At 37.1% G+C, this 15,526-nt stretch overlaps 1 long non-coding RNA gene across 1 annotated transcript; it reads left to right on the top strand.

Annotated features, from left to right (window-relative positions):
- Positions 1-2,864: 2,864 nt before the first annotated feature.
- Positions 2,865-14,804, top strand: LOC149654635 (uncharacterized). The gene is made up of 6 exons (XR_016370694.1): positions 2,865-3,030; positions 8,058-8,105; positions 8,193-8,363; positions 8,447-8,609; positions 11,385-12,102; positions 12,167-14,804. It is a non-coding gene; the product is annotated as an uncharacterized LOC149654635 (long non-coding RNA).
- The last annotated feature ends 722 nt before the right edge of the window (positions 14,805-15,526 follow it).

Here is a 15,526-nt window from a genome sequence, read left to right as displayed (position 1 = left end):
ATATTCCTTTTCGTATATGCCATAAACAATTGGCTGACCTATACTTGAAAATAAAATCAGTAATATCAGAGAGCTGCCAACCATTTTAAAATCATTTTTCTGGCCGTTGGTACACCCATTAATTAACCCCATAAGTTCATAAGATATGTTTATTCCATAAGTTTGTCACTGGTACAGGGTTGCCACAAAACCTGGAAATCCTGGAAAACCTGGAAAAGTCAGGGAATTTAAAAACGGCTCGAAAAGGTCAGGGAAAAGTCAGGGAATTTAAAAAGTTTCGGCAAAGTCAGGGAAAAGTCAGGGAACTTGATTTTAGTGGGTAAAATTTCTGGGTATGAAAGTTTCTCCTGATCCTCTCTTAACACAGAAAAGTCTAGAGTAATCCTTAAAAATGTCTAGAATTTTTTTTTGTAAAGTAAATGCTCTCAAAACAAATCTCTTAGACTGTTATTTATAGTTAAAATGTTTCTTAATCATTTTGGTGCAACAAATACATTGGAAAACGTAATGTAGATCGAGTTTGTTTAATTATAAGCACTTAAATCACGCTGTAAACATTAACGCTTTCGGCCTAAAAAGGTCAGGGAAAACCTGGAAAAGTCAGGTAATTTAGTTCTGAAAATTCCGTGGCAACCCTGCTCTAGCCACTCTAAGCCACTCTAAACCACTCTAAGCCACTCTAAACCACTCTAAGCCACTCTAAACCACTCTAAGCCACTCTAAACCACTCTAAACCACTCTAGCCACTCTAAGCCACTCTAAACAACTCTAAACCACTCTAAGCCACTCTAAACCACTCTAAGCCACTATAAGCCACTCTAAACCACTCTTAACCACTCTAAACCACTCTAGCCACTCTAAGCCACTCTAAACCACTCTAAGCCACTCTAAACCACTCTAAGCCACTCTAAACCACTCTAAGCCACTCTAAACCACTCTAAGCCACTATAAGCCACTCTAAACCACTCTTAACCACTCTAAACCACTCTAAACCACTCTTAACCACTCTAAACCACTCTAAACCACTCTAAGCCACTCTAAACCACTCTAAGCCACTCTAAACCACTCTAAACCAATCTAAACCACTCTAAACCACTCTAAGCCACTCTACACCACTCTAGCAACTCCAGGTAACTTGGAAACTGGAGCTTGTAATTTTGAAGTGAGTGAGTGGCGTAGGTCATAGATTCGAGGTAAAGCGACGCCTGGTGACTGAGGCGCTGTCAAAGGCTTAGTACAGACTAAATAGGGGAAGTATGGTCTGCAATTCTTGCTTGTCGTTCTCGAACTAGCTCGAGTTGTAAGTCTCTAGCATTACAAAGCATAGGAAGTGTCATACTTATGAAACATTTTATAAACTTATGTTTACCTTAAAGGGAGGGTGAAATGGAAAATAAAGTAATTTTTTTATAGATTCATCTACTAATTATAAGACCTAGTAGTGAAATATCCAAGAAATTAATCCGAATTATTTAAAAATTCAAATTACTTTTTGATAAAAATTGAACGCGTTGTGATTAAACAATTAAATAATGACTAAACAATCATGTATGACTTTTTGACATTGTGAATGAATATTATCAGAAGTAAGATGAGACTAGAAGTGAAGGCACTAGTGAACAAATTTGAGGATTTTATGCCGCTTCCATCGCGCCTACACTACTGAGAAAAAAATTGGTCGAGTTCCAAAAACATTTCCTACCCCCTTCCCCTCAACCTAAAGCCGCGGAACACAGACGCGGCTCCTCGTCTACCGCCGCGAGCGTCTCACGTTTTGGAGAGAAAATTCAGAAACCGCTACTAGAGGGCCAACCGTTGGTGTCTTATCAAGAATATTCACTCTCGCCGAGTGAAGAATTTGGTTAGCTCAGTACTTCTAGTCTCATCTCACTTCTGATATTAGTAAAGTCTGGTTCTTTAATTTGTAGTGGCTTAAATTACGAGATCATTGTTTGCAGAAATTACAACATTTTGAACAATTATTGAACAATTGAGGTTTTGAGGACTAGACCTCAAAGTATGAGTTAATTCCATACTAGAGTGACAATCATTAACTCATGAGATGAAGCCCAGCGGTCCTATAATTCCTATAAAATCCTATATTTTTAAACCTGTCCTATATTATTCTATAATTCCACGAAAGGTCCTATAATATCCTATATTTTTGTCATAAAATCGCATTTTAATATCGTTTCTCGACGTCAAATTTAGAAGAAACGCGTTTAAAATGACAATTTTAAGCTAAATTGTAAATTACAAGGTTTTTGAATTCAGCCTTTACGCTTACTAAAACGCCCGCGAAAATACCCTAATCTCCATGGCAACGAGCGCGATCCAAAAAATACAGCTACATATTTTCCTTCCCCCTCCTCTATCGCCCCCCTTCTTCTTGATGCTTCGGAGATGGGTCCCTCTCGTCATGGGAAATTTTGGTGAGGTTTTAGGCTCTGTGGGAAAAAGGTAATTTTTTTCCAAAATCGGTCAAATGTGGGAATTTCGTGTTTAAGTGTTTATAGTGCAGACTATGCAGTTAAAATGATTGAATTTTCGAAAATTTTGCCCGGTTAAATAATTGCAAGCAACATTTTGAAATAAATTCGGTGATTTTAAATTTGGCGCTGGAAAAAAGTAGCATATTTTGAGAATTTTAAAGCCTTATAGCGTTTTGGCGCATTTGTACATATTGTCAAAGCCATGCGCAGTGATATTCCATATTAAACCTAGTAGGAAAAAATAGTACAGATAAATATGACTAAGTTTTCCACCATATTTTAGCTGGGGGCGGGGCTAAAAAGGGGGTGTGGGAAATGTGGGAAATTTTTAAAATGGAAGTGGGAAAATCCACTTTCAAACATTGGCAACACTGCAACGGCCCAGGCTTTACTTTGTTAGTTTGTTTGACGCGTTATGTTAATTTTTAAGTCGGATTTAAATCTCTAAAATTAGGCCAAAATGTATGAATTTTGTGATCAAAACTGTGCCAATATCGAGGAACCTAGGATTCAAATCATTTGTGATGAAATATTTCCCGTAAGTTTGTCTGTTAGGCACGTTTTTATTTTTCTAGTGAGGATGTTTAGGGTTAGGGTTAGAGTTAGAGTTAGGGTTAAGTCGAGGGCTTGACTCGGTGCAATATCGACGGGGGGGACCGAAGATGTTGTATTTGCTCCCCGTAGGTGCTGAAATTGGGTGGTACGTGGGGGGGGGGGAATACTAATGAAATTCAAAATAGCAGTTATTTTTAATTTTTTTTTCTTAATCTACAAAGTTCTAGAAAGTTTTATTGTCTATGTAGACTTTAAACATTAATTAATAGTCAAAAATTAGGGATACCTTTTCCTTTAATAATTAAAAAAAAAAAAAAAAGAAAAACGCTAACCGGGTTGTCTTTATACAACAAAACCAGATACATTTGAACTCTTTCTTTTGGTAATTGATTATAATTTTAATTAAAAAAACTATGGTAACTTGATTTAATGTCATTAAGTTTGGTTTTGAGTTAAATGAAATGCGGTTAATCGCGTGGGTTTCCTTTCACCCATTTAAAATTAATTTTAACGTTTAATTAACATCATTGAATCTTAGAGGCGTGGTTACGTTTTCAAATCGTTAATTCGAGTCCTTTGTGACTTGGAAGTGGCTAAAATATGAAAGGAATAACAAGTTTTAAATGGAAATTGGCCCGTAATCTAAGCTGCTTAAACACTATACCACCTAGGGTTTTTAGACTATCGCAGTGTCAAAGACGTTTCTTAAAGAGAGAGAGAGAGGTCCGAATAAATAAAAGATTTATAGAGAATCTAGAAATTGAAAATTTAGGGCAATTAGACATTGATATAAATGAGAGTTTTTCGTGTTTTCAAAATGTACGCCCTTTCAAATGAGTATTACCAAAGGTAAATGTAAATAATTGAAAGTAAATGTCCCCCCCCCCCCAAAACCTTGTGAGTCAGAGGGGAAATTCGTATTGTTTTCTTTCTGCGCATGTGTAAACTTTCAAATCCACCACTCAGGATTTTCCGGAGAGATATAGTTCCATTTCCTCTCCCCCCCGTAGCGTTGCGTTACGCACGCTCTCCTTGCTTACTTACTACAAACCACACTTTCCGTTTTTCATATTTGCTCCTGATAAATATTCATATTTAACAAATGATATTACCTAAACATACCAACTAATATTGCATCATTTTTCGTGCTTAAAATTGCGTAAATTACATCTGTAATAAGCGTAATTTTACCCTGCTATTTAAATTGACCGCTAGCATAAGTCCTACCCTTTTGAGCTCATTACCAAAAACGAAATATCACAAATTCGTGTCAATCACATTAAAAACCTACATTAAATTCCGATTTGCAAAGAAAAATTAAAATTCATTAACTGGAAGCGAAAAAATAAAAAGTATTTAAAATTTCTTCTAAATGAGCATTTAAAAGGCTACTACTACCTACTAATTAACGAATTCAATTTATTTATTCCTAAGATTATGTCACGTTCATTAACACTAGTACGCTGTTTAATTACTATTTATCGGTGAGAATTATGTAGGGCATTGGGTAGAAACATTCATGGGTGATATATGTATGTGATTATCTCACAAAAAAGTGCAGATTTCGTCATCATTGAAATATCCCCCTATGTACTTACTTATTTAGTAATGCGGCACAAAGTGGAAGTGCAACAAGATTTCTTTTTCTGTGCAGGGTGTGATTCTGATAGGTCTGCCATAAGTTAAAGGGTGTATTCTAAGGGTCAAAGTGAGTGGAACAGGGTTCATACAAACCTGGAAAAATCAGGGAAATAAATAGTTGACAAAAACCTCAGGGAAAACTCAGGGAAATTTATAATTTTTAGTAAAGTTCAGGGAAATCAGGGAAATTTGCGTCAAACAAGGGCCAAGTAATTAAGCAAAATGTTCATAAACATACCCCCTTCCATAGGATTAACATTACACCCAACTTTAGAGGCTCATAACTCTGGTTATATTAGAGATACGGGGATGTCCTTTGAGTATGTAATAGTCCTATTTGCCCCCCCCCCTCCTTCGTTAACATTTGCTCCATAAGATACTCCATATACGGGAAAAACCTGGAAAGCTCAGGGAAGTATATGGGGAAAAACCTAGAAATATCAGGGAAATTTGTTTTCCAAAAGTTGTATGAACCCTGCAAACATTGATCGACCCCCAAAACGAGCTTTATTTGACCAGTTGCACTTCTACTTTTAAAAATGTTTGTATTGTTTCCCCAGACGTTCTTAACGACTTTAGACACCCTTAGGGTTTGTGGTTTCCGTGCCAAGCAAAAGCCCGTATACTTCTTAATCGACGTAAAATTAATATTAAATAGCTATAATAAATAATAAGTTACCCTTTGGCTATCGCGCATTTTATTATACCTCGATACTTCAAAGCAAAAACATCGTAACACCAAGATCTTTACGATTATCAGGGTTCATACAAACTTGGAAAACCTGGAAAAATCAGGCAAATAAATAGTTGACAAAAACCTCAGGGAAAATGCAGGGAAATTTGCGTCAAACAGGGGCTGAGAAATTAAGCAAAATGTTCATAAACATACCCTACATAAGATAAACATTATACCATACTTTGGAGGCTCATAACTCTGGTTATAGGGAGCTAACAACTGGCTAGGGGAGGAGATAGTCTGACGTCACTCAGCCCCTCTCTGGTTGGCATTTTTGCGCGTAGAATACTGTTTCCAACCGTTAGGGGGGATGAAACTCCAGTAAGAGATAGAAGGGTGTGACGTTTCAGGGTCAGAACTGTTAGCTCCCTATAGAGCTATTTCAGTGGGGGAAAAATTTCGTCTGCTACAAAAATTGGGCCTGCCTTTGAGTGTAGAGGGCGGCCATTTTGTGAGGGTTTCTCTATGGGCAAATAGCATTGGTGACGTAGCCATTACCCCCTCTGAAATAGCTCTATATTTGAGATACGGGGATGTCCTTTGATTATGTAATAGTCATATTTGCTCCCCCCCTCCTTCGTAAACATTTGCTCTATAAGATACTCCATATACGGGAAAAACCTGGAAAATTCAGGAAAGTATATGGGGAGAAATCTCAGGGAAATTTGTTTTCCAAAAGTTGTATGAACCCTGTAAATTATCATCTCTGAATGAATGAATGAGTTCAAGTAGAAAACGTAATTTTAGGGGGTTTCAAATGTCATAGAAGTATTGAACATTTTAGACTCAAAATCAATTAGTTTGGTCCAGTAATTACCCTGTTTTTATTACATCCTTCATATTTAAGTAAAAGTTATTAATGATTTATTGAAAAAAAATTAAGTTACAAACTTACAACGTATTTGCTCTCAATGAAAGGTTAGTTTACGGAATAGCCCAAGGGTTTCGGTCGTAACATTGTAGGTCGAGAAAGAAAAGTACTTATAGCCTAGTGTTTCAATTTCTTAGAAATTTATATGAAAAGCGGACGACAATGGCTGACATTATATAATGAGTTCAACTTTTGAACTTGTTTCTCGCGTTTATGAACTAAGTCTGAAATCTGTGTTTGTATTCACTCGAACAATGACGTCGTTGTCTCTAAATATCACTTCAAGTGTCGGTATAGGTTATTAAAAGTTAGTGGATTGACAGAGAAGTTAAAAGTCCAGTTTTATTAATGATTACCACATCCCACTCACTCGAGTCGTTTTTAATATGACATTAGATTTTGATTCTTTGGAGAGAAAAATAAATGTTTTAGTGGGACATGACACAAGCTAAGTTTTCTTAATTTCAGTTACATATACAAAAGTTAATGGGAATAATGAACTACAATGGGTTTTTATTCTTAATGTGCCGAATTTTCGATGGCAATTCCTACGCATTTCTTCAACACTATTCATTAATTAAAATTGATAATATCAGAAGGGGATAATAGAAGAGAAGTATTATAGGGTCTTTGCGCGTGACGTCAAGTTACTTTCCCCCCTCTCCTCTCCCCTTGCCGGCTGCCCGCTCTGGCCACGTTAGGACGCCATGTTGACATCCCCTGAAAACCGGTTTTCGCCCCTATTTCTTCCCCCTTTTTGCTCTGGCGGAAACACCCAATATACTTCTGATAATATGAAGTTGAGTAAAAATAATGACAAATGACTCGGGATTTTTTTTTTTTTAAAAAAGTTATTTTGTCATCAGCTGGAACCAAATTATCTTACTAATCACTAAAATCATAAGTTTATAAGGTATGTCGATCCATAAGTATGACACTACCTATACTTCGTAATGCTACTGAGAGACTTAGAGCTCGAGCTAATTCGAGTGAACGACAAGCGAGAATTGAACTACATAGTACCAATATTCGTAGTACCCGAAGTATATAATACTTCTCTCCGAGAGAAGTGTGCCACAAAGCTGGGTGAGTGTAACGTCACTCTTCCCAACATCGGAACATTTAGAGCAAGGTTATTAAACCGAATAACATTCGCGATAAATAGTTCCCTCATCATTACTCTTAAATATTTGACAAGACGCGCTTGTGCATTTAGTCCCACGTCCAGACGAGGTTTATGGGATGATTGCTGGGGATTTAGTAAATACCAAACAGTTATAGAATTCACCTTACGGTGCGATGCCCATTTGTAGTTTGATGAGCGGGAAAGCAAACTAAAAGGGTGAGCCTGGGAAGAATGACGTTACATAACTAAAGCATAGGGAGGATACAGAGTGTCATACTTCTTCTATTATCCCCTTCTGGTATTATTGACCATTGTCATTACTAGAGGGAAGACTCGCGTCTCTCGCGATTGAACCATTTTAGGTGGAATTTCTGATAGCATTTTGACGTGTATTGCAACCCGATTTTTCTTACAGGACACCCTAGTTATGGGAGGCTAAACTTATAGCATCTTCTTTCTTCATTACTATTTTTATTTTACTAATTTTCTAATTAAGAACAGGATTGATTAGGCCAAAAACAAGCAAAGATTTTCGAATATATTACACTTTTCATTTCAGAACTTTTATTTGATCTAGATCAACGTAAAACTGGGTCCCCTGTAAAATTAATTAAGTTAAATTATTAATGATTTCAGGTTTCAACCTATTGTGGTTTTTCCAGCTGTAGGAATCCATAAACTCCGGTAAAACTTTTTAAAAGTGGAGAAAAGTGTTTTAGAAGACATTATTAAATTACAATTAACTAAATTATTAATTATATTCGAAAATAGAAGCAATAAAATTGAAACGCACGCTCCCGCCATATTTTGAAGTGTGCCTAACTTCAGCAGCGCCATCTAGCGGTCCATGTTTGTAAGAAATAAACCTATTCATTCTGGGTTCTTTTTGGGGCGTTTCTACGTGGAAACTGGCTGCTGCGATTTTCTGTGCGATCTTTGCTGGTAAATATTTTGATTTTATTTATATTTTAAGGGTAAATTTGTACTAAATACCAAATTTTTACTGCAACCGATCGGAAATTAAGCGTTGCAAGTGGAAAATTTATGCTTAAACGTGCCAAATACCTTTGGTAATTACGACCAAGGCTTAGTGGGCCCACGTTGCCGTTGGCAGTGCAGCCTGCAGGTGTTACTACGACCAAGGCTTAGTATCCTGTCTTTGTTGGCTCAAGCTTGAGATCTTTCCAGGTAAATATTTTATTTATATATATTAAGGGTTAATTTCGATTAAATAGCAAAGTTTTATCGCAACCGAATGGAAATTAAGAGTTACCCCCATTCCGCTATCGATATTAAACAATATCCAGGGTTGTCTCTCCGTCTCCGACACCTACCAAGGGAAGTACAACTTTCTATTCTTGGTTGGTATTCCCTAACAACGCGTCGCAAATATTTTGACCTTTTAAGCTTGTTCAAAATCTTAAACTCCCCTAATCAAACTTATTTTTCTGATGCCCCCTCTATCACTCCCTCAAGGGGTCATGGTAAAAACTTTTTATTCCACCGATATGCCCATAAAGACCAGCTTAAGCACTCCTTTTTTCGTAGATCGGTCCCCATTTGGAATTCACTTCCCCCTGAGATTGTATCATAAAAATATATTGCCCAATTTAAGTCAGCACTGAAACAGTACCTAAAACTATATGTATGTGCCTCTATGGGGATGCCCTTTCAGTATGTTATAGTCCAATTTCCCATACTAAAGTCTTCGGGATCTAGTAAATAGGAGCTAAGTAATCGAGGAAAATATTGACAAACATAGCCCCCTCCGTAGGAATATCATTGCAGCCAACTTTGTAGGCTCGTAACTCTGGTTCTACTAGAGATACGGGGATGCCCCTTGAGTATATTATAGTCCAATTTATCCCCCATCCAACCATACTAAAATCTTGGGGATCTAGTAAATAGGAGCTAAGTAATTGTGGAAAATATTGACAAACATAGCCCCCTCCGTAGGAATATCATTGCAGCCAACTTTGTAGGCTCGTAACTCTGGTTCTACTAGAGATACGGGGATGCCCCTTGAGTATATTATAGTCCTACTTGCCCCCGTCCAACCATACTAAAAACCTAGGGTTACGACAAACAGGGGCCGAGTAATTAAGCAAAATGTTCATAAACATACCCTCCATAGGAATAGCATTACACCCAACTTTGGAGTCTCGTAACTCTGGTTCTACTAGAGATACGGGGATGCCCCTTGAGTTTATTATAGTCCTACTTGCCCCCCATACAACCATACTAAAAACCTAGGGTTACGACAAACAGGGGCCGAGTAATTAAGCAAAATGTCCACAAACATACCCTCCATAGGAATAGCATTACACCCAACTTTGGGGTCTCGTAACTCTGGTTCTACTAAATATATGGGGATGCCCCTTGAGTTTATTATAGTCCTACTTGCCCCCCATACAACCATACTAAAAACCTAGGGTTACGACAAACAGGGGCCGAGTAATTAAGCAAAATGTCCACAAACATACCCTCCGTAGGAATAGCATTACACCCAACTTTGGGGTCTCGTAACTCTGGTTCTACTAAAGATATGGGGATGCCCCTTGAGTTTATTATAGTCCTACTTGCCCCCCATACAACCATACTAAAAACCTAGGGTTACGACAAACAGGGGCTGAGTAATTAAGCAAAATGTCCATAAACATACCCTCCATAGGAATAGCATTACACCCAACTTTGGGGTCTCGTAACTCTGGTTCTACTAAAGATATGGGGATGCCCCTTGAGTTTATTATAGTCCTACTTGCCCCCCATACAACCATACTAAAAACCTAGGGTTACGACAAACAGGGGCTGAGTAATTAAGCAAAATGTCCATAAACATACCCTCCATAGGAATAGCATTACACCCAACTTTGGGGTCTCGTAACTCTGGTTCTACTAAATATATGGGGATGCCCCTTGAGTTTATTATAGTCCTTCTTGCCCCCCATACAACCATACTAAAAACCTAGGGTTACGACAAACAGGGGCTGAGTAATTAATCAAAATGTTCATAAACATACCCTCCGTAGGAATAGCATTACACCCAACTTTGGAGTCTCGTGACTCTGGTTCTACTAAAGATATGGGGATGCCCCTTGAGTTTATTTTAGTCCTACTTGCCCCCCATACAACCATACTAAAAACCTAGGGTTTCGACAAACAGGGGCCGAGTAATTAAGCAAAATGTTCATAAACATACCCTCCATAGGAATAGCATTACACCCAACTTTGGGGTCTCGTAACTCTGGTTCTACTAAAGATATGGGGATGCCTCTTGAGTATCTTATAGTCCTACTTGCCCCCCACACAACCATACTAAAAACCTAGGGTTACGACAAACAGGGGCCGAGTAATTAGGCAAAACGTTCACAAACATACCCTCCATAGGAATAGCATTACACCCAACTTTGAAGTCTCATAACTCTGGTTCTACTAGGGATATGGGGATGTCCTTTTAGTATGTTATAGTCCTACTTGCCCCCATCCAACCATACTGAAGTTTTGAAGTAACTGAAGTTCTCTAAAATGTTTTCAATTAACAAATCTATTGGTGTAAATATGAGTGTCAGGCCCCATTCGTTTTCACCGTAACAGAGCTATTTGTGTAGTAACTAGTTAGTTAGAATTTAGAAGTTTATTTTGGGGAACTGTGGTAAAATGGCAAACAGTATTCATGATTCACATTTATGTCGTACTTATTCTAAATATTTGAAATTAATCTTATTAAATTTTTCTAATTAATTGCGCATTGCATTTATTCCTGGTTTTATTTGTCAATCTTTTTAGTCGGTTTAAAAGTAATTCAAAAAACGGATTGACCCTAAACCCTATTAATATTTATTTTTCTAGTTATTTTAAATGATTTATTTGAAAGTGAAATTAATGTTATTCAAAATACTTGTGCCATTTAAGTTGATAATAATTTTAATCTGTATTTGATTGTTTGAATTTTATTTTTTATAGCTACCATCTGTTTCCAAAGGAGAAATTTATGTTGGATTCTAGAATCACTAACTATTTTTTTGGCAAAAGGCACCCAATATTAATCAGGTCAAGGAACCCATTACAATCCCCTTCTTAATTGAGGTCTACACTTTGATTTTATCCGTGAAAGGGAATCTCATTAGCGAAAAAGACTATTTAGACAGCCTGTGAGACATTTAGGCAATTATTAGGGTATTTAGTTTATTATTTATTATTCTATTTATTGTTAGAAGGGAAGCGGCTTTGTGTCCTTGAAGTTTTAGGGATTTTTCTTTTCGCCAGGACATAAATAAAATCTTACTTATGGAATAGGTGAACACTGGTCCTAGCCCTCCCTTTTAAGAATAATGAACGCGTAATCAGGATTTCAAGGGTGAGATTCCCTTTGCGGTATTAAGGTATCTAGTTTATGCTTTTAATTATAAATATTTTTAGGGGAAAAGCGTTTGGCAACTCCTTGAGGGAGTTTTGTAGGATTTAAATAAATTTATGATTTATGTTTAAGGTAGAAGGTTGCTTATACGCTTTGTCCTTTAAAAGTAAACACGATTTTAAGCGGGGTTTAAGGCGAGGCTTAGCTTTTTACGCTATTCTTTCCCTATTACTGTTACGAGTGTGCCTTTTATGCCAAAAAAATAGTCATTTGTCTTCTGCCTGAACATTTTGTGAAAATACTCGACTGGATTTTCTAATTAAGGTAATTAATTTCAAGTTATTCGTGTGCCTTTTTCCAAATAGTAATTCGAATTTTTCTTGCGCAGGAAGAAGTGGACGACAGCGAGTGGACTCTCATTGGAAATCCCATGCTGTGGACGACAGCGAGTGGACTCTCATTGGAAATCCCATGCTGTGGACGACAGCGAGTGGACTCTCATTGGAAATCCCATGCTATGGACGACAGCGAGTGGACTCTCATTGGAAATCCCATGCTATGGACGACAGCGAGTGGACTCTCATTGGAAATCCCATGCTAAGGACGAAGTTTCCTGGTTTTGGGGGTTCTACAGCGGGTCTTAGTTTAAATTTTACGTTTCCCGATTTGTCCCAGGGACTTGTAAAATTTAAATTGGGCTCGCAAGGCTTACTTTGGGGGTGGTAGCTTAAGTTTAAAATTAAAGTTTCGATACTATGGAAGGTACAAAAACATAAGAAAAACACTTAGGGTAGTTTTTTTGATATTTTTTATGCTTCTTTTTACAATTTTTTTGATTTTTTTTATATTTTTTAATAATTTTAATAAAAAAATAATTTTTTTTTGAAAAAATTCTTTTTATTGCATTATTTTCTTTATTTTTTGTAAAAATTATGAAAAAAGGGGTCAAAAAAACTCCCTAAGTCCAGACTTTTAAAAAAAGAAACCAAGTCTAGTATTTAAAAAAATTCAAGAAAAGAAAGAACGAGGTTTAAGGCAAAATTTATTCAATAAGAAACAAAAAAACCAAGTGTTTACAAAAATTTCGAACAAAAAAATTATTAAAGAGTTTGGTAAATTAAAGTTTGAACGTAAAAAAATTATAAGTAGTTACAAATAAAAGTTGCAAGCAAAAAAACTAAGTTAAATGGTTACATGTAAAATTTGCAAGTAAAAAAGATGTATTTTGTGTCTTCTAGCTTCGATGATTTCCTCCGGATCTTCGAGTCAATGTTGAGAGAGATAGCAAGTCCGGAAGAAGACATCGTGTAACGGAATCCAACCAAGAATTGTCATCAGGAATGATACGTAGAGAGTCCAGAACAGCGCAAATCATCGTGCAACGTCAATCCAACAAAGAATGTCATCAGGAATGATAAGTCCTCTGGAATGATCCGTCTATGATTGACCAGCGACAGAAAAATCCAAGAATATCAGCTGCATCTATAAATGAAAACATATTAATAACACATCTTAAACTATTGCCTACTTTTGGGCCCAACAAAATGGATTTAAATAATATAAGAAAAAAACCCTAGACTAATTTTAGGGAATCTGCCGTTTAGTTTTAAATTAAATATGTAGCTTGATAATGAAAATAATTTAAATATCCCCTAATTTAATTTAAAGAAAACAGGCCTTTTAAAATTATTCCCACAGATAGACTCCGTAAATAACTAGAATTAAATGGGACAAGGCTTAATGTTTGGGCAACGGTCCTCGTGTCTTAAAATGATCTCTGCGGGACGTGATTTTCGAAAATCTGTCGCTTTAGCTCTAAATTAATTAATTATAGCCTCTAAACTAGTTTTAGGAAAACCTGCTATTTATTTATTTTAAAACTATTCTCACAGATAGACCCCATAAATTACTAAATTAAATAGGAGAAGGCTTAATTAGGCTTCGGGCAACATTCCTCGTGTTTTAAAATGATATATGCGGGACTTTATTTTCGAAAATCTGTCGCTTTAGCTCTAAATTAATTAATAATAGACCCTAAATTAATTTTATGAAAATCTGCTATTTATTTTAAAACTATTCCCACAGATAGACCCCATAAATAACTAGAATTAAATGGGACAACTTTTAATTAGGCTTAGGGCAAAGGTCCTCGTGTCTTAAAATGATCTGTGTGGGACTTGATTTTCGAAAGTCAGTCGCTTTAGCTCTAAATTAATTAATAATAGCCCCTAAACTAATTTTATTAAAACCCGCTATTTATTTATTTTAAAACTATTCCCACAGACAGAATCCCGTAAATAACTAGAGTTTAAACGTGACAACTCTTAATTAGGCTTAGGGCAACGGTCCTCGTGTTCGGCGGGACTTGATTTCCGAAAATCTGTAGCTTTAGCTCAGAATTAATTAATAATAGCCCCAAAACTAATTTTAGTTAAACCCCTGCTATTTATTTAATTTTAAACTATTCCCACAGATAAACCCCATAAATAACTAGAGTTTAAACGTGACAAGGTTTAATTAGGCTTAGGGCAACGGTCCTCGTGTTCGGCGGGACTTGATTTCCGAAAATATGTCGCGATATCTCTAAATTAATTACGTCCCCCGTTTAATATCTTTAAATTATAGGCCATAAACTAATTATTAAGGGATTCTCTCTTGTCCAACATCTCGTTGTAAAATTTTATTTATGTTACTTGATTTTTAATAAATAAATAAAAATTACTAACATTTAACACTACCTAATTAATTTAAATACTTGAAATAAAATAAATAATTTAAGGGGAGCTAGATGAGTTTGGATTATTGTAAAGGTTAGGCTTACGGACTGTTAAAGCACCACGAGGCGAAGCAATGGCCACCAGATAAGTTGAAGAGCTTCGTTTTCAGCTTGCGTCCTCGGCAAAAACGATCAGTGAAATGGCGGAACGATGAAGAATCGACTTCAAAAGCCGGCATCACGATCACCATCAGCTGAGCGGGAAAGGTTTCTCCGAGCGACCTTCTTCGACGGCTTCCAGGGAACGAAATGAACCGGTTGACCTATGCCTGCAACTTACAACTGCGTAAATTTCCTGCGTCGGGGGGCGCTAAAAGCGGACTCGGGTGCACCATATCCCGGGCACGAAATTCAAATAGCTGAACACTGCTAGGCCTAAATGAATGAACGCTAGGCCTATATGAATGAACGCTAGTCCTAACTGAATGGACAATCATTACCTTTTACCATTAACATCTGTCATGACGTCACAAGTCAATTACCTCGTTGACGTCATAGGTAACGTCACCGGATATGACGTCATGACGCGTCACCGGATATGACGTCATGACACGTCACCGGATATGACGTCATGTCGCGTCACCGGATATGACGTCATGACACGTCACCGGATATGACGTCATGACACTTCACCCCCTGCTGTTTCCATACTGTTACCAACCGCTGGGACCCCCTGCTGTTTCCATACTGTGACCCCCTGCTGTTACCCCCTGCTGTGACCCCCTGCTGTTACCCCCTGCTGGGACCCCCTGCTGTTTCCATACTGTTACCCCCTGCTGTGACCCCCTGCTGTTACAGGATATGACGTCATAGCAAAAATTTACCATGCTTTAGATGTCAGTAAATACGTAACTACGTATACAGCGCCCCTAACGGCAATTTATGAACTATATATTGCTTACACGAAAGTCTAGCAGAATTTACCATGCTTTAGATGTCAGTAAATACGTAACTACGTATACAGCGCCCCTA

The sequence above is a fragment of the Phalangium opilio genome, unplaced genomic scaffold, assembly GCF_054372755.1.
Source record: "Phalangium opilio isolate 3A_F unplaced genomic scaffold, DU_Popi_V2 ptg000079l_1, whole genome shotgun sequence".
Taxonomy (NCBI): domain Eukaryota; kingdom Metazoa; phylum Arthropoda; class Arachnida; order Opiliones; family Phalangiidae; genus Phalangium; species Phalangium opilio.
This window is presented reverse-complemented; position numbering and strand designations above follow the sequence as displayed.